Source organism: Styela clava, chromosome 8 (assembly GCF_964204865.1).
Source record: "Styela clava chromosome 8, kaStyClav1.hap1.2, whole genome shotgun sequence".
In the NCBI taxonomy this organism is placed as follows: Eukaryota; Metazoa; Chordata; class Ascidiacea; order Stolidobranchia; family Styelidae; genus Styela; species Styela clava.
In genome coordinates, this window is record NC_135257.1 from 18,860,367 (window position 1) to 18,886,666 (window position 26,300).

The 26,300-nt window shown below is 37.8% G+C and overlaps 41 non-coding genes across 41 annotated transcripts; 30 read left to right on the top strand and 11 right to left on the bottom strand.

Annotated features, from left to right (window-relative positions):
• Nucleotides 1–2,199: 2,199 nt before the first annotated feature.
• On the bottom strand, nucleotides 2,200–2,273 carry Trnat-agu (transfer RNA threonine (anticodon AGU)). Its single transcript has one exon. It is a non-coding gene; the product is annotated as a tRNA-Thr (tRNA).
• A 1,358-nt stretch (nucleotides 2,274–3,631) lies between these two features.
• Trnal-caa (transfer RNA leucine (anticodon CAA)) lies at nucleotides 3,632–3,748 on the top strand. Its single transcript has 2 exons — nucleotides 3,632–3,669; nucleotides 3,703–3,748. It is a non-coding gene; the product is annotated as a tRNA-Leu (tRNA).
• Nucleotides 3,749–4,612: 864 nt separating this feature from the next.
• On the bottom strand, nucleotides 4,613–4,686 carry Trnat-agu (transfer RNA threonine (anticodon AGU)). Its single transcript has one exon. It is a non-coding gene; the product is annotated as a tRNA-Thr (tRNA).
• Nucleotides 4,687–4,855: 169 nt separating this feature from the next.
• On the top strand, nucleotides 4,856–4,927 carry Trnaq-uug (transfer RNA glutamine (anticodon UUG)). Its single transcript has one exon. It is a non-coding gene; the product is annotated as a tRNA-Gln (tRNA).
• Nucleotides 4,928–5,730: 803 nt separating this feature from the next.
• Trnaq-uug (transfer RNA glutamine (anticodon UUG)) lies at nucleotides 5,731–5,802 on the top strand. The gene has a single exon. It is a non-coding gene; the product is annotated as a tRNA-Gln (tRNA).
• A 582-nt stretch (nucleotides 5,803–6,384) lies between these two features.
• On the top strand, nucleotides 6,385–6,462 carry Trnaq-cug (transfer RNA glutamine (anticodon CUG)). Its single transcript has one exon. It is a non-coding gene; the product is annotated as a tRNA-Gln (tRNA).
• Nucleotides 6,463–7,259: 797 nt separating this feature from the next.
• On the top strand, nucleotides 7,260–7,331 carry Trnaq-uug (transfer RNA glutamine (anticodon UUG)). The gene has a single exon. It is a non-coding gene; the product is annotated as a tRNA-Gln (tRNA).
• Nucleotides 7,332–7,564: 233 nt separating this feature from the next.
• On the top strand, nucleotides 7,565–7,681 carry Trnal-caa (transfer RNA leucine (anticodon CAA)). The gene is made up of 2 exons: nucleotides 7,565–7,602; nucleotides 7,636–7,681. It is a non-coding gene; the product is annotated as a tRNA-Leu (tRNA).
• A 232-nt stretch (nucleotides 7,682–7,913) lies between these two features.
• On the top strand, nucleotides 7,914–7,991 carry Trnaq-cug (transfer RNA glutamine (anticodon CUG)). Its single transcript has one exon. It is a non-coding gene; the product is annotated as a tRNA-Gln (tRNA).
• Nucleotides 7,992–8,788: 797 nt separating this feature from the next.
• Nucleotides 8,789–8,860, top strand: Trnaq-uug (transfer RNA glutamine (anticodon UUG)). The gene has a single exon. It is a non-coding gene; the product is annotated as a tRNA-Gln (tRNA).
• A 233-nt stretch (nucleotides 8,861–9,093) lies between these two features.
• Trnal-caa (transfer RNA leucine (anticodon CAA)) lies at nucleotides 9,094–9,210 on the top strand. Its single transcript has 2 exons — nucleotides 9,094–9,131; nucleotides 9,165–9,210. It is a non-coding gene; the product is annotated as a tRNA-Leu (tRNA).
• Nucleotides 9,211–9,442: 232 nt separating this feature from the next.
• Nucleotides 9,443–9,514, top strand: Trnaq-cug (transfer RNA glutamine (anticodon CUG)). Its single transcript has one exon. It is a non-coding gene; the product is annotated as a tRNA-Gln (tRNA).
• A 566-nt stretch (nucleotides 9,515–10,080) lies between these two features.
• Trnat-agu (transfer RNA threonine (anticodon AGU)) lies at nucleotides 10,081–10,154 on the bottom strand. Its single transcript has one exon. It is a non-coding gene; the product is annotated as a tRNA-Thr (tRNA).
• Nucleotides 10,155–10,243: 89 nt separating this feature from the next.
• Nucleotides 10,244–10,315, top strand: Trnaq-uug (transfer RNA glutamine (anticodon UUG)). The gene has a single exon. It is a non-coding gene; the product is annotated as a tRNA-Gln (tRNA).
• Nucleotides 10,316–11,118: 803 nt separating this feature from the next.
• Trnaq-uug (transfer RNA glutamine (anticodon UUG)) lies at nucleotides 11,119–11,190 on the top strand. Its single transcript has one exon. It is a non-coding gene; the product is annotated as a tRNA-Gln (tRNA).
• A 582-nt stretch (nucleotides 11,191–11,772) lies between these two features.
• On the top strand, nucleotides 11,773–11,844 carry Trnaq-cug (transfer RNA glutamine (anticodon CUG)). Its single transcript has one exon. It is a non-coding gene; the product is annotated as a tRNA-Gln (tRNA).
• A 615-nt stretch (nucleotides 11,845–12,459) lies between these two features.
• Nucleotides 12,460–12,533, bottom strand: Trnat-agu (transfer RNA threonine (anticodon AGU)). The gene has a single exon. It is a non-coding gene; the product is annotated as a tRNA-Thr (tRNA).
• Nucleotides 12,534–12,622: 89 nt separating this feature from the next.
• On the top strand, nucleotides 12,623–12,694 carry Trnaq-uug (transfer RNA glutamine (anticodon UUG)). The gene has a single exon. It is a non-coding gene; the product is annotated as a tRNA-Gln (tRNA).
• Nucleotides 12,695–12,927: 233 nt separating this feature from the next.
• Nucleotides 12,928–13,044, top strand: Trnal-caa (transfer RNA leucine (anticodon CAA)). Its single transcript has 2 exons — nucleotides 12,928–12,965; nucleotides 12,999–13,044. It is a non-coding gene; the product is annotated as a tRNA-Leu (tRNA).
• Nucleotides 13,045–13,276: 232 nt separating this feature from the next.
• Nucleotides 13,277–13,348, top strand: Trnaq-cug (transfer RNA glutamine (anticodon CUG)). Its single transcript has one exon. It is a non-coding gene; the product is annotated as a tRNA-Gln (tRNA).
• A 565-nt stretch (nucleotides 13,349–13,913) lies between these two features.
• On the bottom strand, nucleotides 13,914–13,987 carry Trnat-agu (transfer RNA threonine (anticodon AGU)). Its single transcript has one exon. It is a non-coding gene; the product is annotated as a tRNA-Thr (tRNA).
• A 728-nt stretch (nucleotides 13,988–14,715) lies between these two features.
• On the bottom strand, nucleotides 14,716–14,789 carry Trnat-agu (transfer RNA threonine (anticodon AGU)). The gene has a single exon. It is a non-coding gene; the product is annotated as a tRNA-Thr (tRNA).
• Nucleotides 14,790–14,959: 170 nt separating this feature from the next.
• On the top strand, nucleotides 14,960–15,031 carry Trnaq-uug (transfer RNA glutamine (anticodon UUG)). The gene has a single exon. It is a non-coding gene; the product is annotated as a tRNA-Gln (tRNA).
• Nucleotides 15,032–16,252: 1,221 nt separating this feature from the next.
• Nucleotides 16,253–16,326, bottom strand: Trnat-agu (transfer RNA threonine (anticodon AGU)). The gene has a single exon. It is a non-coding gene; the product is annotated as a tRNA-Thr (tRNA).
• Nucleotides 16,327–17,150: 824 nt separating this feature from the next.
• Nucleotides 17,151–17,222, top strand: Trnaq-cug (transfer RNA glutamine (anticodon CUG)). Its single transcript has one exon. It is a non-coding gene; the product is annotated as a tRNA-Gln (tRNA).
• Nucleotides 17,223–18,034: 812 nt separating this feature from the next.
• Trnaq-uug (transfer RNA glutamine (anticodon UUG)) lies at nucleotides 18,035–18,106 on the top strand. The gene has a single exon. It is a non-coding gene; the product is annotated as a tRNA-Gln (tRNA).
• A 582-nt stretch (nucleotides 18,107–18,688) lies between these two features.
• Nucleotides 18,689–18,760, top strand: Trnak-cuu (transfer RNA lysine (anticodon CUU)). The gene has a single exon. It is a non-coding gene; the product is annotated as a tRNA-Lys (tRNA).
• Nucleotides 18,761–19,327: 567 nt separating this feature from the next.
• Trnat-agu (transfer RNA threonine (anticodon AGU)) lies at nucleotides 19,328–19,401 on the bottom strand. Its single transcript has one exon. It is a non-coding gene; the product is annotated as a tRNA-Thr (tRNA).
• An 89-nt stretch (nucleotides 19,402–19,490) lies between these two features.
• On the top strand, nucleotides 19,491–19,562 carry Trnaq-uug (transfer RNA glutamine (anticodon UUG)). The gene has a single exon. It is a non-coding gene; the product is annotated as a tRNA-Gln (tRNA).
• A 1,360-nt stretch (nucleotides 19,563–20,922) lies between these two features.
• On the top strand, nucleotides 20,923–20,994 carry Trnaq-uug (transfer RNA glutamine (anticodon UUG)). The gene has a single exon. It is a non-coding gene; the product is annotated as a tRNA-Gln (tRNA).
• A 569-nt stretch (nucleotides 20,995–21,563) lies between these two features.
• Nucleotides 21,564–21,637, bottom strand: Trnas-aga (transfer RNA serine (anticodon AGA)). The gene has a single exon. It is a non-coding gene; the product is annotated as a tRNA-Ser (tRNA).
• An 89-nt stretch (nucleotides 21,638–21,726) lies between these two features.
• Nucleotides 21,727–21,798, top strand: Trnaq-uug (transfer RNA glutamine (anticodon UUG)). Its single transcript has one exon. It is a non-coding gene; the product is annotated as a tRNA-Gln (tRNA).
• Nucleotides 21,799–22,031: 233 nt separating this feature from the next.
• Trnal-caa (transfer RNA leucine (anticodon CAA)) lies at nucleotides 22,032–22,148 on the top strand. Its single transcript has 2 exons — nucleotides 22,032–22,069; nucleotides 22,103–22,148. It is a non-coding gene; the product is annotated as a tRNA-Leu (tRNA).
• A 1,022-nt stretch (nucleotides 22,149–23,170) lies between these two features.
• Nucleotides 23,171–23,242, top strand: Trnaq-uug (transfer RNA glutamine (anticodon UUG)). The gene has a single exon. It is a non-coding gene; the product is annotated as a tRNA-Gln (tRNA).
• Nucleotides 23,243–23,809: 567 nt separating this feature from the next.
• Nucleotides 23,810–23,883, bottom strand: Trnat-agu (transfer RNA threonine (anticodon AGU)). Its single transcript has one exon. It is a non-coding gene; the product is annotated as a tRNA-Thr (tRNA).
• An 89-nt stretch (nucleotides 23,884–23,972) lies between these two features.
• Trnaq-uug (transfer RNA glutamine (anticodon UUG)) lies at nucleotides 23,973–24,044 on the top strand. The gene has a single exon. It is a non-coding gene; the product is annotated as a tRNA-Gln (tRNA).
• A 233-nt stretch (nucleotides 24,045–24,277) lies between these two features.
• Trnal-caa (transfer RNA leucine (anticodon CAA)) lies at nucleotides 24,278–24,394 on the top strand. Its single transcript has 2 exons — nucleotides 24,278–24,315; nucleotides 24,349–24,394. It is a non-coding gene; the product is annotated as a tRNA-Leu (tRNA).
• A 231-nt stretch (nucleotides 24,395–24,625) lies between these two features.
• Trnaq-cug (transfer RNA glutamine (anticodon CUG)) lies at nucleotides 24,626–24,697 on the top strand. The gene has a single exon. It is a non-coding gene; the product is annotated as a tRNA-Gln (tRNA).
• Nucleotides 24,698–25,265: 568 nt separating this feature from the next.
• Trnat-agu (transfer RNA threonine (anticodon AGU)) lies at nucleotides 25,266–25,339 on the bottom strand. Its single transcript has one exon. It is a non-coding gene; the product is annotated as a tRNA-Thr (tRNA).
• An 89-nt stretch (nucleotides 25,340–25,428) lies between these two features.
• Trnaq-uug (transfer RNA glutamine (anticodon UUG)) lies at nucleotides 25,429–25,500 on the top strand. Its single transcript has one exon. It is a non-coding gene; the product is annotated as a tRNA-Gln (tRNA).
• A 228-nt stretch (nucleotides 25,501–25,728) lies between these two features.
• On the top strand, nucleotides 25,729–25,845 carry Trnal-caa (transfer RNA leucine (anticodon CAA)). Its single transcript has 2 exons — nucleotides 25,729–25,766; nucleotides 25,800–25,845. It is a non-coding gene; the product is annotated as a tRNA-Leu (tRNA).
• The last annotated feature ends 455 nt before the right edge of the window (nucleotides 25,846–26,300 follow it).

Sequence of the window (26,300 nt, forward strand, 5' to 3'; positions counted from 1 at the left end):
GGTCCCAATTGACGTTCGAATGGCTTCTTTTTCTATAACCAGGCTTTTGCACAGGGTGGGAATCCCATAGGAAACGTACCATGGGATGGGGTGAAGTGCTGGGACAGGCATAAATTGCTATGGGATGAGACAGAAGAAATATGCCCCATGGACCAGTCGGTCTATAACCACAGGATGAAATTCTGATGCAATCGTAATAATTAGAAGGTGGAGCGGATAAGGCTTCATAGCAGGGAAACTAAGGTAAAATCAAACACTCAAACAAGTACATAACGAATATATTTAGGTATATATCTGACCACATTTTCATAGTTTTATTTATACAAAGTTTTAAAATGGAGTTTATTTCACTCCAATTTTAATTTTTTTCATTTTATTGCACATTTGCTACAAACTTGCACTATATATATTGGTGAAACATCTGAATATTGCCGTCCACTCCCATATAAATTACGAACATGAGAAGAACTAGAAACTATTGTGACTGAAAAATGTTGTTCAAACGTTGAACCACAGAAGCAAACAGAGAGCCACAAGGTAGTTTACATCAAATAGTGTTCACTGATTTCATTTATTCATTCAAGACAGTCAAAACTTCCACACATAATGGCAGATGAAAACAAAACACGACAAAATAATTAACGATAAAAAATGACAAGACAAAATGTATAAAATTCATAGACACAACGGACAAACAAAAAAACCCCCAAATATACCAAGAAGATCTCGCCCTGGTGAGGTATAGATTTTCATCAATATACAGACGATCGTTTCATAGTTAAACGGCGGAAACAGCGAAAAACAGTGGTTTTTTCACATAGAAGGAAACAATTATTTAAGGCCACAATGTATAAGCCACAAATCCGTGAATTAACGGTCAACTTCAAAGCTGCGACCGTCTCACACAATTTGACATACCCAAATTACCGACGGCCCGGGCAGTTGAAATCGACAATTTGATCACCGATTGCTATAAAACCAACAAGGGCAAAACTCTCACCAAACGTTTTTGAATCCGAGTAAAGCAAATGCAGTTAGAGCATAAGCGCCAAATACATAATGCAAATGCCAGCAACATAGATAAAACGACACAAACTGATCAAGTATGTTTGTAAACAATCAAATGTGAGCGTAATAATGAGACTAAATAATTTGGTGCAACCAGCGCACAATGCTCTGCATGGGGCGGTAAAATACATGAGAAGAAAACGTAAACAATCAAACAATTTTGACATTAAACCCGAAGGCACATTTTCCTATTGGATGGTTCGTTTACAACGTGACAATGGGAATATATATAGCTGGTCTCTACCGACGCACAAATGGCAACTTTCTCTATTACCAGGCTTAGGCACAGGGGTGGGGTGGGGTGAAATGGGACAGGCATAAGTTGTTTTGGGATGGTATGGGACAGAAAAATATGTCTCATGGACAAGCCTGACTATAACCGTACGATGAAATTAAGAAATTCTGATGAAACCGTAAAAATTAGAAGGTACAGCGGATTAAGCTTCTTGGCAGGAAAATTCTGGTAAAATCCTATGCTCAAACAACTACATAACGAATATATTTAGGTATATATCTGAACACAATTTCATAGTTTCATTTATACAAAGTTTTAACTGAGTTGATGCTGATCTAATTTTACATTTCTCAATTTACGACACATTTGCTACAAACTTGTACTCTGCATATTGCCGCCCAATGACGAACTATTATTTACGAACATAAAAAAGGACTAGGAAGAATAGTGGCTGAAAAACGTTGTTTAAACGGGAATCGACAGAAGCAAACATATGGCCACAAGGTAGTTTACATCAAATAGTGTTCACTAATTTAATTTATTCATTCCAGACAGTTGTACTTCCAGGTGAAAGACAGGTAAAAAAAACACAACACACGATAAGTAACAATAAAAAGGACAATTAAAAAATCCATATACACTGCGGACAGACACAAAATGCCCAGAATAAACTGAAAACATTTCGTCTCGGTCAAATACCGATTTGTATCAATAAAACGGTAAACAGACGTTTCGGCAAAGATCCATCGCAGACAAGCATATCTCCGAACTCGAATCTGCGTGAACAGAAAAGTTGTTGGACCGCCGTGAGCCGGTAGACAATTGAAACGCCTATTTTTTATAGAAATAAGAAGAAAAGATTTAAGTCAAAATGCTCTGCGGGATCCCTATGACTAAGGCACCACTGGGATTCGAACCCAGGATCTCCTGTTTACTAGACAGGCGCTTTAACCAACTAAGCCATGGCGCCAACGGGCTATGAAAAAAGTATATGCATTCACATGTATTTCACTCTGTTTCGCTCTAGCTCTATCGCAGTCTTACCCTATCTACCTATCTAATTCATCAAGATATTCTGCTGTTTGAATCTGGTGTTAAAAAAGTTAAAATGGATTATCGATTAGATTTCGAGTAATTTTTGAGTGTATTATTATATTAACTATCACAAATGTCATCTATCGGCGGCCCCATGTTGTAATGGTTAGCACACTGGACTTTGAATCCAGCGATCCGAGTTCAAATCTCTGTGGGACCTGTGCAGTATGAATTCCTCAGCTATTTTTGAATATTGTTATTTGATGAGAAAACTGTTTATATAAACTCATAATCATACCTCTCTTATTCTGCGCACAGTAATACCGCAAACAGGAGGTAAAACTAGGTGCTTACAGTCATATGCTTTCAAAACAAATACTATCTCGCGTGAGTCGTTTCGTAAGACTAAAAAGATGATTTAATAGAGCACTAATCACACCCTACCAGCAATTGTCAGGATGGCCGAGTGGTCTGAGGCGCAAGACTGTCAACTATCGTTTGTAGTTGGGCGTCCGTCGATTTAATGTTGAACATTACGGTGTAATTTTTTTCAATCTTGCCTCCGAAAGCACTGCTCACGTATACAATTTAACGATTTCCATTCTGTGTATGTCGGTCGCGAAAAAGCTGAACTTCAATTATTGAATTCTTAGAATGTAGAAGAAAAGATTTAAGTCAAAATGGTCTGCGGGATCCCTATGACTAAGGCACCACTGGGATCCGAACCCAGGATCTCCTGTTTACTAGACAGGCGCTTTAACCAACCAAGTCATGGCGCCAATCAGTCATAGACAAAAGTATATGTATTCACATGTTTTTCACTTTCTATCTCTCTAGCTCTATCGCAGTCTTACTTTATCTACCTATCTAATTCATCAAGGTATTATGTTGTTTGAATCTGGATTTCGAGTAATTTTGATCGAAAGTTGTTAATTTCTACTTGACTATGTTTATTAATATATTAATTAGCACAAATCGCATCATCGGCGGCCCCATGGTGTAATGGTTAGCACTCTGGACTTTGAATCCATCGATCCGAGTTCAAATCTATGTGGGACCTGTGCGGTCTGAATTCCTCAGCTATTTTTGAATATTGTAATTTGATGAGAAAACTGTTTATATAAACTCATAATCATACCTCCCTGGTTCTGTTACACAGTAATACCGCAAACAGGAGTTATATTTAAGTGCTTACTGTCATATGCTTCTAAAACAAATACTATCTCGCGTGAGTCGTTTCTGTAAGCCTGAAATATGATTTAATAGAGCACCAATAACACCCTACCAGCAGTTGTCAGGATGGCCGAGTGGTCTAAGGCGCCAGACTCAAGAGTCGCCTCTTTCCTTAAGCTGGGTTATGAGAATTCTGGTCTCCGAATGGAGGCGTGGGTTCGAATCCCACTTCTGACAACGTATTTTCATCACTACAATAAAACACTTAGCAAACACATAGGAGTTGTCAAAAAACTTAAATCAGATACTCTTTCATTAAAATTGGGACTCTAGTAAACATTGTAGTATACAGATTGTAAGGCTTAACAGTCTGAATTAATTTAAAGTTTAAGTGATCCTAATTCATATGTCCGGTACACCTGATGACGTTATGAACAATAAAGCAAGACATAAAACAACTTGTATCATTGGTGTAATGGTTAGCACTCTGGACTCTGAATCCAGCGATCCGAGTTCAAATCTCGATGGGACCTTTATTATATGGTTTTAAGAGAGTCAGTCGTTTGTATACTTTGAGTGTACTCCGAATGCAGAACTGCTCCATCAACTTTGAATTGTTCATATTCAAACCTGAAGAAATTGCATATATTGCAGATTAGTGGAAGAAATAAGAAACTAGTTAAATTTGCTCTGTTCTTCGAATCCGTATTCGTCTCAAGGCCGCACAGTAGCTTAACACATTTGGCCCTCAAATGGATTCGTGACTTTGAAATCAAGTTTATGACTCACGCCTTTTCTGTTCAATCCATAAGAACGAGTCGAAACCCATATTCCTGATTTAGGAGAAATAGAATCTCGAATAATTCTAATTACTAAATACCTGTTAACCATCGTTTGTAGTTGGGCGTCCGTCGATTTCATGTTGAACATCACGGTGTATTTTTTTTCAATCTTTCCTCCGAAAGCACTGCTCACATATACACTTTAACGATTTCGATGCTGTGTATGTCGGTCGCAAAAAAGCTGAACTTTAATTATTGAATTCGTAGAATGTAGAAGAAAAGATTTAAGTCAAAATGGTCTGCGGGATCCCTATGACTAAGGCACCACTGGGATTCGAACCCAGGATCTCCTGTTTACTAGACAGGCGCTTTAACCAACTAAGCCATGGCGCCAATCGCCAACGAATTTGGATCGAAAGTTGTTAATTTCGACTTGATTATGTTTAATATTATTTTAATTATCACAAATCGCATATATCGAACGAATTTTGAATCGAAAATGTTAATTTCGACTTGATTATGTTTATTATTATTTTAATTATCACAAATCGCATACATCGGCGGCCCCATGGTGTAATGGTTAGCACTCTGGACTTTGAATCCAGCGATCCAAGTTCAAATCTCGGTGGGACCTTTGTTATATGGTTTTTAAAGAGTTAGTCGTTTGTATACTTTGAGTGTACTCCGAATGCAGAACTGCTCTTTCAACTTTGAATTGTTCATATTCAAACCTGAAGAAATTGCATATATTGCAGATTAGTGGAAGAAATAAGAAACTAGTTAAATTTGCTCTGTTCTTCGAATCCGTATTCGTCTCAAGGCCGCACAGTAGCTTAACACATTTGGCCCTCAAATGGATTCGTGACTTTGAAATCAAGTTTATGACTCACGCCTTTTCTGTTCAATCCATAAGAACGAGTCGAAACCCATATTCCTGATTTAGGAGAAATAGAATCTCGAATAATTCTAATTACTAAATACATGTTAACCATCGTTTGTAGTTGGGCGTCCGTCGATTTATGTTGAACATCACGGTGTAATTTTTTCCAATCATGCCTCCGAAAGCACTGATCACGTATACACTTTAACGATTTCGATTCTTTGTATGTCGGTCGCGAAAAAGCTGAACTTTAATTATTGAATCCATAGAATGTAGAAGAAAAGATTTAAGTCAAAATGGTCTGCGGGATCCCCATGACTAAAACACCACTGGGAATCGAACCCAGGATTCGAACCCAGGGGCTTTAACCAACTAAGCCATGGCGCCAATCGCCAACGAATTTTGCTCGAAAGTTGTTAATTTCGACTTGAATATGTTTATTATTATTTTAATTATCACAAATCGCATATATCGAGCGAATTTTGAATCGAAAGTTGTTAATTTCGACTTTATTATGTTTATTATTATTTTAATTATCACAAATCGCGTATATCGGCGGCCCCATGGTGTAATGGTTAGCACTCTGGACTTTGAATCCAGCGATCCGAGTTCAAATCTCGGTGGGACCTGTGCGGTATGAATTCCTCAGCTATTTTTGAATATTGTGATTTGATGACAAAACTTTTTATATAAACTCATAATCATACCTCCCTGATTCTGTCACACAGTAATACTGCAAACAGGAGTTGATATTAAGTGCTTACAGTCATATGCTTCTAAGACAAATAGTATCTCACATGAGTCGTTTTTGTAAGCCTGAAATATGATTTAATAGAGCACCAATAACATCCTACCAGCAGTCGTCAGGATGGCCGAGTGGTCTAAGGCGCCAGACTCAAGAGTCACCTCTTTTCTTAAGCTGGAATGTGAGAATTCTGGTCTCCGAATGGAGGCGTGGGTTCGAATTCAACTTCTGACGACGTCATTTTATCATTACCATAAAACACTTGACAAACACATAGGAGTTGTCAAAAAACTTAAATCAGATACTTTTTCATTAAAATTGGGACTCCAGTAAACATTGTAGTATACAGATTGTAAGGCTTAACAGTCTGAATTAATTAAAAGTTTAAGTGATCCGATTTCAAATTTCCGGTACACCTGATGACGTTATGAACAATAAAGCAGAACATAAAACAACTTGTATCATTGGCACCATGGTGTAATGGTTAGCACTCTGGACTCTGAATCCAGCGATCCGAGTTCAAATCTCGGTGGGACCTTTGTTATATGGTTTTTAAAGAGTTAGTCGTTTGTATACTTTGAGTGTACTCCGAATGCAGAACTGCTCCTTCAACTTTGAATTGTTCATATTCAAACCTCAAGAAATTGCATATATTGCAGATTAGTGGAAGAAATAAGAAACTAGTTAAATTCGCTCTGTTCTTCGAATCCGTATTCGTCTCAAGGCCGCACAGTAGCATAACACATTTGGCCCGCAAATGGATTCGTGACTTTGAAATCCAGTTTATGACTCACGCCTTTTCTGTTCACTCCATAAGAACGAGTTGAAACCCATATTCCTGATTTAGGAAAAATAGAATCTCGAATAATTCTAATTACTAAATACATGTTAACCATCGTTTGTAGTTGGGCGTCCGTCGATTTATGTTGAACATCACGGTGTAATTTTTTCCAATCATGCCTCCGAAAGCACTGATCACGTATACACTTTAACGATTTCGATTCTTTGTATGTCGGTCGCGAAAAACCTGAACTTTAATTATTTAATTCATAGAATGTAGAAGAAAAGATTTAAGTCAAAATGGTCTGCGGGATCCCCATGACTAAAACACCACTGGGATTCGAACCCAGGATTCGAACCCAGGGGCTTTAACCAACTAAGCCATGGCGCCAATCGCCAACGAATTTGGATCGAAAGTTGTTAATTTCGACTTGATTATGTTTATTATTATTTTAATTATCACAAATCGCATATATCGATCGAATTTTGAATCGAAAGTTGTTAATTTCGACTTTATTATGTTTATTATTATTTTAATTATCACAAATCGCGTATATCGGCGGCCCCATGGTGTAATGGTTAGCACTCTGGACTTTGAATCCAGCGATCCGAGTTCAAATCTCGGTGGGACCTGTGCGGTATGAATTCCTCAGCTATTTTTGAATATTGTGATTTGATGACAAAACTTTTTATATAAACTCATAATCATACCTCCCTGATTCTGTCACACAGTAATACTGCAAACAGGAGTTGATATTAAGTGCTTACAGTCATATGCTTCTAAGACAAATAGTATCTCACATGAGTCGTTTTTGTAAGCCTGAAATATGATTTAATAGAGCACCAATAACATCCTACCAGCAGTCGTCAGGATGGCCGAGTGGTCTAAGGCGCCAGACTCAAGAGTCACCTCTTTTCTTAAGCTGGAATGTGAGAATTCTGGTCTCCGAATGGAGGCGTGGGTTCGAATTCAACTTCTGACGACGTCATTTTATCATTACCATAAAACACTTGACAAACACATAGGAGTTGTCAAAAAACTTAAATCAGATACTTTTTCATTAAAATTGGGACTCTAGTAAACATTGTAGTATACAGATTGTAAGGCTTAACAGTCTGAATTAATTAAAAGTTTAAGTGATCCGATTTCAAATTTCCGGTACACCTGATGACGTTATGAACAATAAAGCAGAACATAAAACAACTTGTATCATTGGCACCATGGTGTAATGGTTAGCACTCTGGACTCTGAATCCAGCGATCCGAGTTCAAATCTCGGTGGGACTTTTGTTATATGGTTTTTAAAGAGTTAGTCGTTTGTATACTTTGAGTGTACTCCGAATGCAGAACTGCTCTTTCAACTTTGAATTGTTCATATTCAAACCTCAAGAAAGTGCATATATTGCAGATTAGTGAAAGAAATAAGAAACTAGTTAAATTCGCTCTGTTCTTCGAATCCGTATTCGTCTCAAGGCCGCACAGTAGCATAACACATTTGGCCCGCAAATGGATTCGTGACTTTGAAATCAAGTTTATGACTCACGCCTTTTCTGTTCACTCCATAAGAACGTGTTGAAACCCATATTCCTGATTTAGGAAAAATAGAATCTCGAATAATTCTAATTACTAAATACATGTTAACCATCGTTTGTAGTTGGGCGTCCGTCGATTTATGTTGAACATCACGGTGTAATTTTTTCCAATCATGCCTCCGAAAGCACTGATCACGTATACACTTTAACGATTTTGATTCTTTGTATGTCGGTCGCGAAAAAGCTGAACTTTAATTATTGAATTCATAGAATGTAGAAGAAAAGATTTAAGTCAAAATGGTCTGCGGGATCCCCATGACTAAGGCACCACTGGGATTCGAACCCAGGATTCGAACCCAGGCGCTTTAACCAACTAAGCCATGGCGCCAATCGCCAACGAATTTGGATCGAAAGTTGTTAATTTCGACTTGATTATGTTTATTATTATTTTAATTATCACAAATCGCATATATCGAGCGAATTTTCAATCGAAAGTTGTTAATTTCGACTTGATTATGTTTATTATTATTTTGATTATCACAAATCGCATATATCGGCGGCCCCATGGTGTAATGGTTAGCACTCTGGACTTTGAATCCAGCGATCCGAGTTCAAATCTCGGTGGGACCTGTGCGGTATGAATTCCTCAGCTATTTTTGAATATTGTGATTTGATGACAAAACTTTTTATATAAACTCATAATCATACCTCCCTGATTCTGTCACACAGTAATACTACAAACAGGAGTTGATATTAAGTGCTTACAGTCATATGCTTTAAAGACAAATAGTATCTCACATGAGTCGTTTTTGTAAGCCTGAAATATGATTTAATAGAGCACCAATACCATCCTACCAGCAGTCGTCAGGATGGCCGAGTGGTCTAAGGCGCCAGACTCAAGAGTCACCTCTTTCCTTAAGCTGGATTGTGAGGATTCTGGTCTCCGAATGCAGGCGTGGGTTCGAATTCCACTTCTGACAACGTCGTTTTATCCTTACCATAAAACACTTGACAAACACATAGGAGTTGTCAAAAAACTTAAATCAGATACTTTTTCATTAAAATTGGGACTCTAGTAAACATTGTAGTATACAGATTGTAAGGCTTAACAGTCTGAAATAATTAAAAGTTTAAGTGATCCGATTTCAAATTTCCGGTACACCTGATGACGTTATGAACAATAAAGCAGAACATAAAACAACTTGTATCATTGGCCCCATGGTGTAATGGTTAGCACTCTGGACTCTGAATCCAGCGATCCGAGTTCAAATCTCGGTGGGACCTTTGTTATATGGTTTTAGAGAGTCAGTCGTTTGTATACTTTGAGTGTACTCCGAATGCAGAACTGCTCTTTCAACTTTGAATTGTTCATATTCAAACCTCAAGAAATTGCATATATTGCAGATTAGTGAAAGAAATAAGAAACTAGTTAAATTCGCTATGTTCTTCGAATCCGTATTCGTCTCAAGGCCGCACAGTAGCATAACACATTTAGCCCTCAAATGGATTCGTGACTATGAAATCAAGTTTATGACTCACGCCTGTTCTGTTCACTCCATAAGAACGAGTCGAAACCCATATTCCTGATTTAGGAGAAATAGATCTCGAATAATTCTAATTACTAAATACCTGTTAATCGTCGTTTGTAGTTGGGCGTCTGTCGATTTTATGTTGAACATCACCGTGTAATTTTTTCAAATCTTGCCTCCGAAAGCACTGATCACATATACAACTTAACAATTTCCATTCTTTATATGTCGGTCGCGAAAAAGCTGAACTTTAATTATTGAATTCATATAATGTAGAAGAAAAGATTTAAGTCAAAATGGTCTGCGTGATCCCTATGACTAAGGCACCACTGGGATTCGAACCCAGGATCTCCTGTTTACTAGACAGGCGCTTTATTCAACTAAGCCATGGCGCCAATCGCCAACCAATTTTGATCGAAAGTTGCTAATTTCGACTTGATTATGTTTATTATTATTTTAATTATCACAAATCGCATATATCGGCGGCCCCATGGTGTAATGGTTAGCACTCTGGACTTTGAATCCAGCGATCCGAGTTCGAATCTCGGTGGGACCTTTGTTATATGGTTTTTAAAGAGTTAGTCGTTTGTATACTTTGAGTGTACTCCGAATGCAGAACTGCTCTTTCAACTTTGAATTGTTCATATTCAAACCTCAAGAAAGTGCATATATTGCAGATTTGTGAAAGAAATAAGAAACTAGTTAAATTCGCTCTGTTCTTCGAATCCGTATTCGTCTCAAGGCCGCCCAGTAACATAACACATTTGGCCCTCAAATGAATTCGTGACTTTGAAATCAAGTTTATGACTCACGCCTTTTCTGTTCACTCCATAAGAACGAGTTGAAACCCATATTCCTGATTTAGGAAAAATAGAATCTCGAATAATTCTAATTACTAAATACATGTTAACCATCGTTTGTAGTTGGGCGTCCGTCGATTTATGTTGAACATCACGGTGTAATTTTTTCCAATCATGCCTCCGAAAGCACTGATCACGTATACACTTCAACGATTTCGATTCTTTGTATGTCGGTCGCAAAAAAGCTGAACTTTAATTATTGAATTCATAGAATGTAGGAGAAAAGATTTAAGTCAAAATGGTCTGCGGGATCCCCATGACTAAGGCACCACTGGGATTCGAACCCAGGATTCGAACCCAGGCGCTTTAACCAACTAAGCCATGGCTCCAATCGCCAACGAATTTTGCTCGAAAGTTGGTAATTTCGACTTGATTATGTTTATTATTATTTTAATTATCACAAATCGCATATATCGAGCAAATTTTGAATCGAAAGTTGTTAATTTCGACTTGATTATGTTTATTATTATTTTAATTATCACAAATCGCATATATCGGCGGCCCCATGGTGTAATGGTTAGCACTCTGGACTTTGAATCCAGCGATCCGAGTTCAAATCTCGGTGGGACCTGTGCGGTATGAATTCCTCAGCTATTTTTGAATATTGTGATTTGATGACAAAACTTTTTATATAAACTCATAATCATACCTCCCTGATTCTGTCACACAGTAATACTGCAAACAGGAGTTGATATTAAGTGCTTACAGTCATATGCTTTTAAGACAAATAGTATCTCACATGAGTCGTTTTTGTAAGCCTGAAATATGATTTAATAGAGCACCAATAACATCCTACCAGCAGTCGTCAGGATGGCCGAGTGGTCTAAGGCGCCAGACTCAAGAGTCACCTCTTTCCTTAAGCTGGATTGTGAGAATTCTGGTCTCCGAGTGGAGGCGTGGGTTCGAATTCAACTTCTGACAACGTCATTTTATCATTACCATAAAACACTTGACAAACACATAGGAGTTGTCAAAAAACTTAAATCAGATACTTTTCCATTAAAATTGGGACTCTAGTAAACATTGTAGTATACAGATTGTAAGGCTTAACAGTCTGAATTAATTAAAAGTTTAAGTGATCCGATTTCAAATTTCCGGTACACCTGATGACGTTATGAACAATAAAGCAGAACATAAAACAACTTGTATCATTGGCCCCATGGTGTAATGGTTAGCACTCTGGACTCTGAATCCAGCGATCCGAGTTCAAATCTCGGTGGGACCTTTGTTATATGGTCTTTAAAGAGTTAGTCGTTTGTATACTTTGAGTGTACCCCGAATGCAGAACTGCTCTTTCAACTTTGAATTGTTCATATTCAAACCTCAAGAAAGTGCATATATTGCAGATTAGTGAAAGAAATAAGAAACTAGTTAAATTCGCTCTGTTCTTCGAATCCGTATTCGTCTCAAGGCCGCACAGTAGCATAACACATTTGGCCCGCAAATGGATTCGTGACTTTGAAATCAAGTATATGACACATTTGGCCCGCAAATGGATTCGTGACTTTGAAATCAAGTATATGACTCACGCGTTTTCGGTTCACTCCACAAGAACGAGTGGAAACCCATATTCCTGATATAGGAGAAATAGATCTCGAATAATTCTAATTACTAAATACCTGTTAATCGTCGTTTGTAGTTGGACGTCTGTCGATTTTATGTTGAACATCACCGTGTAATTTTTTCAAATCTTGCCTCCGAAAGCACTGATCACATATACAACTTAACAATTTCGATTCTTTGTATGTCGGTCGCGAAAAAGCTGAACTTTAATTATTGAATTCTTATTATGTAGAAGAAAAGATTTAAGTCAAAATGGTCTGCGGGATCCCTATGACTAAGGCACCACTGGGATTCGAACCCAGGATCTCCTGTTTACTAGACAGGCGCTTTAATCAACTAAGCCATGGCGCCAATCGCCAACCAATTTTGATCGAAAGTTGCTAATTTCGACTTGATTATGTTTATTATTATTTTAATTATCACAAATCGCATATATCGGCGGCCCCATGGTGTAATGGTTAGCACTCTGGACTTTGAATCCAGCGATCCGAGTTCAAATCTCGGTGGGACCTGTGCGGTATGAATTCCTCAGCTATTTTTGAATATTGTGATTTGATGACAAAACATTTTTTATAAACTCATAATCATACCTCCCTGATTCTGTCACACAGTAATACTGCAAACAGGAGTTGATATTAAGTGCTTACAGTCATATGCTTTTAAGACAAATAGTATCTCGCATGAGTCGTTTTTGTAAGCATGAAATATGATTTAATAGAGCACCAATAACATCCTACCAGCAGTCGCCAGGATGGCCGAGTGGTCTAAGGCGCCAGACTCAAGAGTCACCTCTTTCCTTAAGCTGGATTGTGAGAATTCTGGTCTCCGAATGGAGGCGTGGGTTCGAATTCCACTTCTGACAACGTCATTTTATCATTACCATAAAACACTTGACAAACACATAGGAGTTGTCAAAAAACTTAAATCAGATACTTTTTCATTAAAATTGGGACTCCAGTAAACATTGTAGTATACAGATTGTAAGGCTTAACAGTCTGAATTAATAAAAAGTTTAAGTGATCCGACTTCAAATTTCCGGTACACATGATGACGTTATGAACAATAAAGCAGAACATAAAACAACTTGTATCATTGGCCCCATGGTGTAATGGTTAGCACTCTGGACTCTGAATCCAGCGATCCGAGTTCAAATCTCGGTGGGACCTTTGTTATATGGTTTTAGAGAGTCAGTCGTTTGTATACTTTGAGTGTACTCCGAATGCAGAACTGCTCTTTCAACTTTGAATTGTTCATATTCAAACCTCAAGAAATTGCATATATTGCAGATTAGTGAAAGAAATAAGAAACTAGTTAAATTCGCTATGTTCTTCAAATCCGTATTCGTCTCAAGGCCGCACAGGAGCATAACACATTTGGCCTTAAATGGATTCGTGACTTTGAAATCAAGTATATGACTCACGCCTTTTCTGTTCACTCCATAAGAACGAGTCGAAACCCATATTCCTGATTTAGGAGAAATAGATCTCTAATAATTCTAATTACTAAATACCTGTTAATCGTCGTTTGTAGTTGGGCGTCTGTCGATTTTATGTTAAACATCACTGTGTAATTTTTTCAAATCTTGCCTCCGAAAGCACTGATCACATATACACCTTAACAATTTCGATTCTTTGTATGTCGGTCGCGAAAAAGCTGAACTTTAATTATTGAATTTATAGCATGTAAAAGAAAAGATTTAAGTCAAAATGGTCTGCGGGATCTCTATGACTAAAGCACCACTGGGATTCAAACCCAGGATCTCCTGTTTACTAGACAGGCGCTTTAACCAACTAAGCCATGGCGCCGACCGCCAACGAATTTTGATCGAAAGTTGTTAATTTCGACTTGATTATGTTTATTATTATTTGAATTATCACAAAACGCATATATCGGCGGCCCCATGGTGTAATGGTTAGCACTCTGGACTTTGAATCTAGCGATCCGAGTTCAAATCTCAGTGGGACCTTTGTTATATGGTTTTTAAAGTGTCAGTCGTTTGTATACTTTGAGTGTACTCCGAATGCAGAACTGCTCTTTCAACTTTGAATTGTTCATATTCAAACCTCAAGAAAGCGCATATATTGCAGATTAGTGAAAGAAATAAGAAACTAGTTAAATTCGCTATGTTCTTCGAATCCGTATTCGTCTCAAGGCCGCACAGTAGCATAACACATTGGCCCTCAAATGGATTCGTGACTTTGAAATCAAGTTTATGACTCACGCCTTTTCTGTTCACTCCATAAGAACGAGTTGAAACCCATATTCCTGATTTAGGAGAAATAGAATCTCGAATAATTCTAATTACTAAATACATGTTAACCATCGTTTGTAGTTGGGCGTCCGTCGATTTTATGTTGAACATCACGGTGTAATTTTTGCCAATCATGCCTCCGAAAGCACTGATCACGTATACACTTTAACGATTTCGATTCTTTGTATGTCGGTCGCGAAAAAGCTGAACTTTAATTATTGAATTCATAGAATGTAGAAGAAAAGATTTAAGTCAAAATGGTCTGCGGGATCCCTATGACTAAAGCACCACTGGGATTCGAACCCAGGATCTCCTGTTTACTAGACAGGCACTTTAACCAACTAAGCCATGGCGCCAGTCGCCAACTAATTTTTATCGAAAGTTGTTAATTTCGACTTGATTATGTTTATTATTATTTTAATTATCACAAATCGCATATATCGAACGAATTTTGAATCGAAAGTTGGTAATTTCGACTTGATTATGTTTATTATTATTTTAATTATCACAAATCGCATATATCGGCGGCCCCATGGTGTAATGGTTAGCACTCCGGACTTTGAATCCAGCGATCCGAGTTCAAATCTCGGTGGGACCTTTGCGGTATGAATTCCTCAGCTATTTTTGAATATTGTGATTTGATGACAAAACTTTTTATATAAACTCATATTCATACCTCCCTGATTCTGTCACACAGTAATAATGCAAACAGGAGTTGATATTAAGTGCTTACAGTCATATGCTTTAAAAACAAATAGTATCTCGCATGAGTCGTTTTTGTAAGCCTGAAATATGATTTAATAGAGCACCAATAACATCCTACCAGCAGTCGTCGGGATGGCCGAGTGGTCTAAGGCGCCAGAATCAAGAGTCACCTCTTTCCTTAAGCTGGACTGTGAGAATTCTGGTCTCGGAATGGAGGCGTGGGTTCGAATTCCACTTCTGACAACGTCCTTTTATCATTACCATAAAACACTTGACAAACACATAGGAGTTGTCAAAAAACTTAAATCAGATACTTTTTCATTAAAATTGGGACTCTAGTAAACATTGTAGTATACAGATTGTAGGGCTTAACAGTCTGAATTAAATAAAAGTTTAAGTGATCCGATTTCAAATGTCCGGTACACCTGATGGCGTTATGAACAATAAAGCAGAACATAAAACAATTTTTATCATTGGCCCCATGGTGTAATGGTTAGAACTCTGGACTCTGAATCCAGCAATCCGAGTTCAAATCTCGGTGGGACCTATGTTATATGGTTTTAACTGACTAGTCGTTTGTATACTTTGAGTGTACTCCGAATGCAGAACTGCTCTTTCAACTTTGAATTGTTCATATTCAAACCTCAAGAAAGCGCATAAATTGCAGATTAGTGAAAGAAATAAGAAACTAGTTAAATTCGCTATGTTCTTCGAATCCGTATTCGTCTCAAGGCCGCACAGTAGCATAACACATTTGGCCCTCAAATGGATTCGTGACTTTGAAATCAAGTTTATGACTCACGCCTTTTCTGTTCACTCCATAAGAACGAGATGAAACCCATATTTCTGATTTAGGAGAAATAGAATCTCGAATAATTCTAATTACTAAATACATGTTAAGCATCGTTTGTAGTTGGGCGTCCGTCGATTTTATGTTGAACATCACGGTGTAATTTTTTCCAATCATGCCTCCGAAAGCACTGATCACGTATACACTTTAACGATTTCGATTCTTTGTATGTCGGTCGCGAAAAAGCTGAACTTTAATTATTGAATTCATAGAATGTAGAAGAAAAGATTCAAGTCAAAATGGTCTGCGGGATCCCTATGACTAAGGCACCACTGGGATTCGAACCCAGGATCTCCTGTTTACTAGACAGGCACTTTAACCAACTAAGCCATGGCGCCAGTCGCCAACGAATTTTGATCGAAAGTTGTTAATTTCGACTTGATTATGTTTATTATTATTTTAATTATCACAAATCGCATATATCGAACAAATTTTGAATCGAAAGATGTTAATTTCGACTTGATTATGTTTATTATTATTTTAATTATCACAAATCGCATATATTGTCGGCCCCATGGTGTAATGGTTAGCACTCTGGACTTTGAATCCAGCGATCCAAGATCAAATCTCGGTGGGACCTGTGCGGTATGAATTCCTCAGCTATTTTTGAATATTGTGATTTGATGACAAAACTTTTTAAATAAACTCATAATCATACCTCCCTGATTCTGTCACACAGTAATACTGCAAACAGGAGTTGATATTAAGTGCTTACAGTCATATGCTTTTAAGACAAATAGTATCTCGCATGAGTCGTTTTTGTAAGCCTGAAATATGATTCAATAGAGCACCAATAACATCCTACCAGCAGTCGTCAGGATTGCCGAGTGGTCTAAGGCGCCAGACTCAATAGTCACCTCTTTCCTTAAGCTGGATTGTGAGAATTCTGGTCTCCGAAATGAGGCGTGGGTTCGAATTCCACTTGTGACAACGTCCTTTTATCATTACCATAAAACACTTGACAAACACATAGGAGTTGTCAATAAACTTAAATCAGAAACTTTTTCATTAAAATTGGGACTCTAGTAAACATTGTAGTATACAGATTGTCGGGCTTAACAGTCTAAATTAATTAAAAGTTTAAGTGATCCGATTTCAAATTTCCGGTACACCTGATGACGTTATGAACAATAAAGCAGAACATAAAACAACTTGTATCATTGGCCCCATGGTGTAATGGTTAGCACTCTGGACTCTGAATCCAGCGATCCGAGTTCAAATCTCGGTGGGACCTTTGTTATATGGTTTTTAGAGAGTCAGTCGTTTGTATACTTTGAGTGTACTCCGAATGCAGAACTGCTCTATCAACTTTGAATTGTTCATATTCAAACCTCAAGAAATTGCATATATTGCAGATTAGTGAAAAAAATAAGAAACTAGTTAAATTCGCTATGTTCTTCGAATCCGTCTTCGTCTCAAGGTCGCACAGTAGCATAACACATTTGGCCCTCAAATGGATTCGTGACTTTGAAATCAAGTTTATGACTCACGCCTTTTCTGTTCACTCCATAAGAACGAGTTGAAACCCATATTTCCGATATAGGAGAAATAGAATCTCGAATAATTCTAATTACTAAATACCTGTTAACAATCGTTTGTAGTTGGGCGCCCGTCGATTTTATGTTGAACATCACGGTGTAATTTTTGCCAATCATGCCTCCGAAAGCACTGATCACGTATACACTTTAACGATTTCGATTCTTTGTATGTCGGTCGCGAAAAAGCTGAACTTTAATTATTGAATTCATAGAATGTAGAAGAAAAGATTTAAGTTAAAATGGTCTGCGGGATCCCTATGACTAAAGCACCACTGGGATACGAACCCAGGATCTCCTGTTTACTAGACAGGCACTTTAACCAACTAAGCCATGGCGCCAGTCGCCAACTAAATTTGATCGAAAGTTGTTAATTTCGACTTGATTATGTTTATTATTATTTTAATTATCACAAATCGCATATATCGAACGAATTTTGAATCGAAAGTTGGTAATTTCGACTTTATTATGTTTATTATTATTTTAATTATCACAAATCGCATATATCGGCGGCCCCATGGTGTAATGGTTAGCACTCTGGACTTTGAATCCAGCGATCCGAGTTCAAATCTCGGTGGGACCTGTGCGGTATGAATTCCTCAGCTATTTTTGAATATTGTGATTTGATGACAAAACTTTTTATATAAACTCATATTCATACCTCCCTGATTCTGTCACTCAGTAATAATGCAAACAGGAGTTGATATTAAGTGCTTACAGTCATATGCTTTTAAAACAAATAGTATCTCGCATGAGTCGTTTTTGTAAGCCTGAAATATGATTTAATAGAGCACCAATAACATCCTACCAGCAGTCGTCGGGATGGCCGAGTGGTCTAAGGCGCCAGAATCAAGAGTCACCTCTTTCCTTAAGCTGGACTGTGAGAATTCTGGTCTCGGAATGGAGGCGTGGGTTCGAATTCCACTTCTGACAACGTCCTTTTATCATTACCATAAAACACTTGACAAACACATAGGAGTTGTCAAAAAACTTAAATCAGATACTTTTTCATTAAAATTGGGACTCTAGTAAACATTGTAGTATACAGATTGTAGGGCTTAACAGTCTGAATTAAATAAAAGTTTAAGTGATCCGATTTCAAATGTCCGGTACACCTGATGGCGTTATGAACAATAAAGCAGAACATAAAACAATTTGTACCATTGGCCCCATGGTGTAATGGTTAGAACTCTGGACTCTTAATCCAGCGATCCGAGTTCAAATCTCGGTGGGACCTATGTTATATGGTTTTGACTGACTAGTCGTTTGTATACTTTGAGTGTACTCCGAATGCAGAACTGCTCTTTCAACTTTGAATTGTTCATATTCAAACCTCAAGAAAACGCATATATTGCAGATTAGTGAAATAAATTAGAAACTAGTTAAATTCGCTATGTTCTTCGAATCCGTATTCGTCTCAAGGCCGCACAGTAGCATAACACATTTGGCCCTCAAATGGATTCGTGACTTTGAAATCAAGTTTATGACTCACGCCTTTTCTGTTCACTCCATAAGAACGAGATGAAACCCATATTCCTGATTTAGGAGAAATAGAATCTCGAATAATTCTAATTACTAAATACATGTTAAGCATCGTTTGTAGTTGGGCGTCCGTCGATTTTATGTTGAACATCACGGTGTAATTTTTTCCAATCATGCCTCCGAAAGCACTGATCACGTATACACTTTAACGATTTCGATTCTTTGTATGTCGGTCGCGAAAAAGCTGAACTTTAATTATTGAATTCATAGAATGTAGAAGAAAAGATTTAAGCCAAAATGGTCTGCGGGATCCCTATGACTAAGGCACCACTGGGATTCGAACCCAGGATCGCCTGTTTACTAGACAAGCGCTTTAACCAACTAAGCCATGGCGCCAATGGCCGACGATCTTTGATCGAAAGTTGTTAATTTCGACTTGATTATGTTTATTATTATTTTAATTATCAAAAATCGCATATATCGGCGGCCCCATGGTGTAATGGTTAGCACTCTGGACTTTGAATCCAGCGATCCGAGTTCAAATCTCGGTGGGACCTGTGCGGTATGAATTCCTCAGCTATTTTTGAATATTGTGATTTGATGACAAAACTTTTTAATCAAACTCATATTCATACCACCCTGGTTCTGTCACACAGTAATACCGCAAACAGGAGTTGGTAATAAGTGCTTACAGTCATATGCTTTTAAAACAAATTGTATCTCGCGTGAGTCGTTTTTTTAAGACTGAAATATGATTTAATAGAGCACCAATAACACCCTACAAGCAGTTGTCAGGATGGCCGAGTGGTCTAAGGCGCCGGACTCAAGAGTCACCTCTTTCCTTAAGCTGGATTGTGAGAATTCTGGTCTCCGAATGGAGGCGTGTTTTCGAATCCCACTTCTGACAACGTCCTTTTATCACTACCATAAAACACTTAACAAACACATAGGAGTTGTCAAAAAACTTAAATCAGATACTTTTTCATTAAAATTGGGACTCTAGTAAACATTGTAGTATACAGATTGTAGGGCTTAACAGTCTGGATTAATTAAAAGTTTAAGTGATCCGATTTCAAATGTCCGGTACACCTGATGACGTTATGAACAATAAAGCAGAACATAAAACAACTTGTATTAATATCTGGACTCTGAATCCAGCGATCCGAGTTCAAATTTCGGTGGGACCTTTGTTATATGGTTTTAAGAGAGTCAGTCGTTTGTATACTTTGAGTGTACTCCGAATGCAGAACTGCTCTTTCAACTTTGAATTGTTCATATTCAAACCTCAAGAAAGTGCATATATTGCAGATTAGTGAAAGAAATAAGAAACTAGTTAAGTTCGCTCTGTTCTTCGAATCCGTATTCATCTCGAGGCCGCACAGTAGCATAACACATTTGGCCCTCAAATGGATTCGTGACTTTGAAATCAAGTTTATGACTCACGCCTTTTCTGTTCACTCCATAAGAACGAGTTGAAACCCATATTCCTGATATAGGAAAAATAGAATCTCGAATAATTCTAATTACTAAATACCTGTTAACAATCGTTTGTAGTTGGGCGCCCGTCGATTTTATGTTGAAGATCGCGGTGTAATTTTTTCCAATCTTGCCTCCGAAAGCACTGATCACGTATACACTTTAACGATTTCGATTCTTTGTATGTCGGTCGCGAAAAAGCTGAACTTTAATTATTGAATTCATAGAATGTAGAAGAAAAGATTTAAGTCAAAATGGTCTGCGGGATCCCTATGACTAAGGCACCACTGGGATTGGGACCCAGGATCTCCTGTTTACTAGACAGGTGCTTTAACCAACTAAGCCATGGCGCCAATCGCCAACGAGTTTTGATCAAAAGTTGTTAATTCGACTTGATTATGTTTATTATTATTTTAATTATCACAAATCGCATATATCGGCGGCCCCATGGTGTAATGGTTAGCACTCTGGACTTTGAATCCAGCGATCCGAGTTCAAATCTCGGTGGGACCTTTGCTATATGGTTTTTAAAGAATCAGTCGTTTTTATACTTTGAGTGTACTCCGAATGCAGAACTGCTCTTTCAACTTTGAATTGTTCATATTCAAACCTCAAGAAAGTGCATATATTGCAGATTAGTGAAAGAAATAAGAAACTAGTTAAATTCGCTCTGTTCTTCGAGTCCGTATTCGTCTCAAGGCCGCGCATGTAGCTTAACACATTTGGCCCTCAAATGGATTCGTGACTTTGAAATCAAGTTTATGACTCACGCCTTTTCTGTTCACTCCATAAGAACGAGTTGAAACCCATATTCCTGATTTAGGGGAAATAGAATCTCGAATAATTCTAATTACTAAATACCTGTTAACCATCGTTTGTAGATTGGCGTCCGTCGAATTTAGGTTGAACATCACGGTGTAATTTTTTTCAATCTTGCCTCCGAAAGCACTGATCACGTATACACTTTAACGATTTCGATTCCGTGTATGTCGGTCGCGAAAAAGCTGAACTTTAATTATTGAATTCATAGAATGTAGAAGAAAAGATTTAAGTCAAAATGGTCTGCGGGATCCCTATGACTAAGGCACCACTGGGATTCGAACCCAGGATCTCCTGTTTTCTAGACAGGCGCTTTAACCAACTAAGCCATGGCGCCAATCGCCGACGAATTTTGATCGAAAGTTGTTAATTTCGACTTGATTATGTTTATTATTATTTTAATTATCAAAAATCGCGTATATCGGCGGCCCCATGGTGTAATGGTTAGCACTCTGGACTTTGAATCCAGCGATCCGAGTTCAAATCTCGGTGGGACCTGTGCGGTATGATTTCCTCAGCTATTTTTGAATATTGTGATTTGATGACAAAAGTTTTTATATAAACTCATAATCATACCTCCCTGATTCTGTCAAACAGTAATACTGCAAACAGGAGTTGATATTAAGTGCTTACAGTCATATGCTTTTAAGACAAATAGTATCTCGCATGAGTCGTTTTTGTAAGCCTGAAATATGATTTAATAGACCACCAATCACATCCTACCAGCAGTCGTCAGGATGGCCGAGTGGTCTAAGGCGCCAGACTCAAGAGTCACCTCTTTCCTTAAGCTGGATTGTGAGAATTCTGGTCTCCGAATGGAGGCGTGGGTTCGAATTCCACTTCTGACAACGTCCTTTTATCATTACCATAAAACACTTGACAAACACATAGGAGTTGTCAAAAAACTTAAATCAGATACTTTTTCATTAAAATTGGGACTCTAGTAAACATTGTAGTATACAGATTGTAGGGCTTAACAGTCTGAATTAATTAAAAGTTTAAGTGATCCGATTTCAAATTTCCGGTACACCTGATGACGTTATGAACAATAAAGCAGAACATAAAACAGATTGTATCATTGGCCCCATGGTGTAATGGTTAGCACTCTGGACTCTGAATCCAGCGATCCGAGTTCAAATCTCGCTGAGACCTTTGTTTTATGGTTTTTAGAGAGTCAGTCGTTTGTATACTTTGAGTGTACTCCGAATGCAGAACTGCTCTTTCAACTTTCAATTGTTCATATTCAAACCTCAAGAAATTGCATATATTGCAGATTAGTGAAAGAAATAAGAAACTATTTAAATACTATATGTTCTTCTAATCCGTATTCGTCTCAAGGGCGCCCCTTATCATAACACATTTATCCTTAAATGGATTCGTGACTTTGAAATCAAGTATATGAATCACGCCTTTTCTGTTCACTCCATAAGAACGAGTGGAAACCCATATTCCTGATTTAGGAGAAATAGTTCTCGAATAATTCTAATTACTAAATACCTGTTAATCGTCGTTTGTAGTTGGGCGTCTGTCGATTTCATGTTGAACATCACCGTGTAATTTTTTCAAATATTGCCTCCGAAAGCACCGATCACATATACACCTTAACAATTTCGATTCTTTGTATGTCGGTCGCGAAAAAGCTGAACTTAAATCTTTTCTTCTATATTCTATGAATTCAATAATTAAAGTCAAAATCGTCTGCGGGATCCCTATGACTGGGATTCGAACCCAGGATCTCCTGTTTACTAGACAGGCGCTTTAACCAACTAAGCCATGGCGCCAGTCGCGAACGAATTTTGATCGAAAGTTTTTAATTTCGACTTGAGTATGTTATTTATTATTTTAATTATCACAAATCGCATATATCGGCGGCCCCATGGTGTAATGGTTAGCACTCTGGACTTTGAATTCAGCGATCCGAGTTCAAATCTCGGTGGGACCTTTGTTATATGGTTTTTAAAGAGTCAGTCGTTTGTATACTTTAAGTGCACTCCGAATGCAGAACTGCTTATTCAACTTTGAATCGTTCATATTCAAACCTCAAGAAAGTGCATATATTGCAGATTAGTGAAAGAAATAAGAAACTAGTTAAATTCGCTCTGTTCTTCGAATCCGTCTTCGTCTCAAGGTCGCACAGTAGCATAACACATTTAGCCCTCAAATGGATTCGTGACTTTAAATCAAGTTTATGACTCACGCCTTTTCTGTTCACTCCATAAGAACGAGTTAAAACCCATATTCCTGATTTAGGAGAAATAGAATCTCGAATAATTCTAATTACTAAATACCTGTTAACAATCGTTTGTAGTTGGGCGTCCGTCGATTTTATGTTGAACATCACGGTGTAATTTTTTCCAATCTTGCCTCCGAAAGCACTGATCACGTATACACTTTAACGATTTCGATTCTTTGTATGTCGGTCGCGAAAAAGCTGAACTTTAATTATTGAATTCATAGAATGTAGAAGAAAAGATTTAAGTCAAAATGGTCTGCGGGATCCCTATGACTAAGGCACCACTGGGATTCGAACCCAGGATCTCCTGTTTACTAGACAGGCGCTTTAACCAACTAAGCCATGGCGCCAATCGCCAACGAATTTTGATCGAAAGTTGTTAATTTCGACTTGATTATGTTTATTATTATTTTAATTATCACAAATCGCATATATCGGCGGCCCCATGGTGTAATGGTTAGCACTCTGGACTTTGAATCCTGCGATCCGAGTTCAAATCTCGGTGGGACCTGTGCGGTATGAATTCCTCAGCTATTTTTGAATATTGTGATTTGATGACAAAACATTTTATATAAACTCATAATCATACCTCCCTGGTTCTGTCACACAGTAATACCGCAAACAGGAGTTGGTATTAAGTGCTTACAGTCATATATTTTTAAAACAAATAGTATCTCGCGTGGGTCGTTTTTGTAAGACTGAAATATGATTTAATAGAGCACCAATAACACCCTAGAAGCAGTTGTCAGGATGGCCGAGTGGTCTAAGGCGCCAGACTCAAGAGTCACCTCTTTCCTTAAGCTGGATTGTGAGAATTCTGGTCTCCGAATGGAGGCGTGGGTTCGAATCCCACTTCTGACAACGTTCTTTTATCACTACCATGAAACACTTAACAAACACATAGGAGTTGTCAAATAACTTAAATCAGATCCTTTTAATTAAAATTGGGACTCTAGTAAACATTGTAGTATACAAATTGAAGGGCTTAACAGTCTGGATTATTTGAAAGTTTAAGTGATCCGATTTCAAATGTCCGGTACACCTGACGACGTTATGAACAATAAAGCAGAACATAAAACAGCTTGTATTATCGGCCCCAAGGTGTAGTGGTTAGCACCCTGGACTCTGAATCCAGCGATCCGAGTTCAAATCTCGGTGGGACCTTTCTTATATGGTTTTAAGAGAGTCAGTCGTTTGTATACTTTGAGTGTACTCCGAATGCAGAACTGCTTTTTCAACTTTGAATTGTTCATATTCAAACCTCAAGAAAGTGCATATATTGCAGATTAATGAAAGAAATAAGAAACTAGTTAAATTCGCTCTGTTCTTCGAATCCGTATTCGTCTCAAGGCCGCCCAGTAGCATAACACATTTGGTCCTCAAATGGATTCGTGACTTTGAAATCAAGTATATGACTCACGCCTTTTCTGTTCACTCCATAAGAACGAGTGGAAACCCATATTTCTGATTTAGGAGAAATAGAATCTCGAATAATTCTAATTACTAAATACCTGTTAACCATCGTTTGTAGTTGGGCGTCCGTCGATTTTATGTTGAACATCACGGTGTAATTTTTTCCAATCTTGCCTCCGAAAGCACTGATCACGTATACACTTTAACGATTTCGATTCTTTGTATGTCGGTCGCGAAAAAGCTGAACTTTAATTATTGAATTCATAGAATGTAGAAGAAAAGATTTAAGTCAAAATGGTCTGCGGGATCCCTATGACTAAGGCACCACTGGGATTCGAACCCAGGATCTCCTGTTCACTAGACAGGCGCTTTAACCAACTAAGCCATGGCGCCAATCGCCAACAAATTTTGATCGAAAGTTGTTAATTTCGACTTGATTATGTTTATTATTATTTTAATTATCACAAATCGCATATATCGGCGGTCCCATGGTGTAATGGTTAGCACTCTGGACTTTGAATCCAGCGATCCGAGTTCAAATCTCGGTGGAACCTGTGCGGTATGAATACCTCAGCTATTTTTGAATAGTGTGATTTGTTGACAAAACTTTTTATATAAACTCATAATCATACCTCCCTGGTTCTGTCACACAGTAATACCGCAAACAGGTGTTGGTATTAAGTGCTTACAGTCATATGCTTTTAAAACAAATTGTATTTAGCGTGAGTCGTTTTTGTAAGACTGAAATATGATTTAATACCAATAACACCCTACAAGCAGTTGTCAGTATGGCCGAGTGGTCTAAGGCGCCAGACTCAATAGTCACCTCTTTCCTTAAGCTGGATTGTGAGAATTCTGGTCTCCGAATGCAGGCGTGGGTTCGAATCCCACTTCTGACAACGTCCTTTTTTCACTACCATAAAACACCTAACAAACACATAAGGGTTGTCAAATAACCTAAATCAGATCCTTTTAATTAAAATTGGGACTCTAGTAAACATTGTAGTATACAGATTGTAGGAATTAACAGTCTGGATTAATTGAAAGTTTAAATTATCCGATTTCAAATGTCCGGTACACCTGACGACGTTATGAACAATAAAGCAGATCATAAAACAACTTGTATTATTGGCCCCACGGTGTAATGGTTAGCACTCTGGACTCTGAATCCAGCGATCCGAGTTCAAATCTTTCTTTTCCTTCTTCATTAAAACTTTTCCTTCTTCATTAAAACTTGCTAGAGTTATACCAATTTTTAAATGCGGGAAAAAAACAACCCTTCAAATTATAGACCAATCTCTATTTTATCTTCAATTAGCATCATAATAGAAAAGTTGTTGTATACCAGAATGAT